Raw genomic sequence first — 2,205 nt, 5'->3', positions numbered from 1 at the left:
ACTCAGACTCACGTCCATCGAGTCCGTGATGCCATCCAGCCATCTCATCCTCGGTCGTCCCCTTCTCCTCCTGCCCCCAATCGCTCCCAGCATCAGAGTCTTTTCCAGTGAGTCAACTCTTCGCATGAGGTGGCCGAAGTACTGGAGCTTCAGCTTCAGCATCATTCCCTCCAAAGAAATCCCAGGGTATCTTTCCTTTTCTCCTATGCACAAGCATAGTGGCTTAGAAAGTCCTGAGCTTATTATCCTACAGTTTATCATCAATCTTTTGGAGGCTGGAAGTCCAAGGTGGGTCTTGCTGGGCTAAGATCAAGGCGAGCAGTGCTGTGTTCCTTCCAGGGGCTCCAGGAAGATTCTTCAAGCGAGCTCTCCTGCTTCCTTGCCCTTCGTTTTTTCATTAAAAAAATACTTTTTTTTAAATAAAAAAAATTTTTTTGGGGGGCAAGCCATGCGACTTGCGGTCTTAGTGCCCCCGACCAGGAATGGAATCTGAGCCCCCTGTGTTGGAAGTGCAGAGTCCCAATCACTGGACTGCCAAGAATTCCCAAACTCAGTTTTTAATACCTCCTCTCCCTAAGCTTCTTTCTCTAACTCTCAGCCTTGAAGGCTCTCTTTGTGTCTCTGTTGAAAAAAGAGCCAAGATCCCTTTTCAGTCTTGCCTCACCCTTGAAATTACTCTATTATCACGGCCGGATTCTCTCTGCTCTGTGAGTGTGGGCAAATTGACAGGATGTTAAAGGATGTTTCAGAAAAGGTCACTGATAACAGGCCTTTGATTAGTTCCTGAGAAAAGGAGTCGGAGATTCCTTTCCTGGGCTGGAACAGGGGCGGGGGTTGGGGTGGGGGGGGTGCAGCCCATGGCTGCACAGATGTCTGGTCAGAAGGGGCCTGGCTGGGTCAGCCACAGGACTGAGCTTGCGGGACACATCATGCCTCATCCATCACTGGGGCCCTCCCCACGTGGAGGATGCCCGTGGCCGCTGGCTGTGATTCTGGAGTTTTGCAAGCTGGAGCCGTCGGGCCCCTGAGCCGCTAAGCTGCACAGATGCCTTCCCGGTACGCTCTGGTTTGTAATTAAAACACGACTTGCCACTCTGATTAGATTGAGCGGTTAAGTTCATCTGGAAGAGCTTTTCATCTGCATTGTGTGATTAGCAACATATGATGCTTGTATTAGCTCAATTAAAAGTTATGGTGATTAATATGGGTATCAGAGCAGAACCATAAATCAGCAGATTCAGGGCACTTGGAGTTCAGGGGCTGGAAGGCAGAGAGCCAACCACTGCCCAGCCCCCTGGGAACATAACTTAGGTGCAGCCTGGCTGTGCTCCTGGGTGGTGAATAAACAGAGGCTGGAGTCTGGTACCCAGATGGGTTACTGCTGACATCACTGAACCTCAGCTTCCCCATCTGGAAAATGGAGGTACCAACCCTTGCCCCTCGGATTGTCCTGTGATATGTTTTGCAAATAATCCTTTTTTCCTGTCTTCACCCTTGATTCGAAAATGGGCTGACAATCATTATCTATCAGCATTAAAAACCATTGCTCCCTTTGACCCAGCCATCCCACGCTGAGATTTTTATCATTCAGACACATTTCCGTGTGTTAAAAAATGTGGAAATTGTGCTAATAGTGATGGAAGTGATTGTCATAGGAGAGATTTGGGAAGAGCCTAAACTGATTAAAGAAATTATGATATATCCAAGCAAGGAAACACTTTGTAGCTGTTATTAATTAAGAAGAGAACATAGTAGATTCATTTATAGTGATACAGAACTGACTCTAAGATGTGCTGTAAGGGACTTCCCTAGTGGTCCAGTGGGTAAGACTCTGTGCTCCTGATGCAGGGGGCCCTGGGTTCAGTTCCTGGTTGGGAACTAGATCCTGCATGCTGCAGCTAAAGATTCTGCATACTGCGAGGAAGATAGAAGATTCTGTGTGTTATAACTAACACCAGCACAGCCAAATAAATATTTTTAAAAAATGAAAAAAAGATAAAATGTGCTGTTAGTGGATAAAGCAAGATGGAGCATGGGGGTGTACAGTACGGCCTGCCGTGTGTGTGTGTGTGTGTGTGTGTGTGTGTGTGTACAAAAGAATACATATGTAAATGTTTGCAAATATTGATTCCCTTGAAATAGCAGCTCCTGGGAGGGGAAAGGATTGCTTGGGGGACAGGGTAGGAGGTGACTTAATTCTTGTCA

Source organism: Oryx dammah, unplaced genomic scaffold (assembly GCF_014754425.2).
Source record: "Oryx dammah isolate SB20612 unplaced genomic scaffold, SCBI_Odam_1.1 HiC_scaffold_12, whole genome shotgun sequence".
NCBI classification, from domain to species: domain Eukaryota; kingdom Metazoa; phylum Chordata; class Mammalia; order Artiodactyla; family Bovidae; genus Oryx; species Oryx dammah.
Note: the sequence above shows the minus strand (reverse complement) of the source record.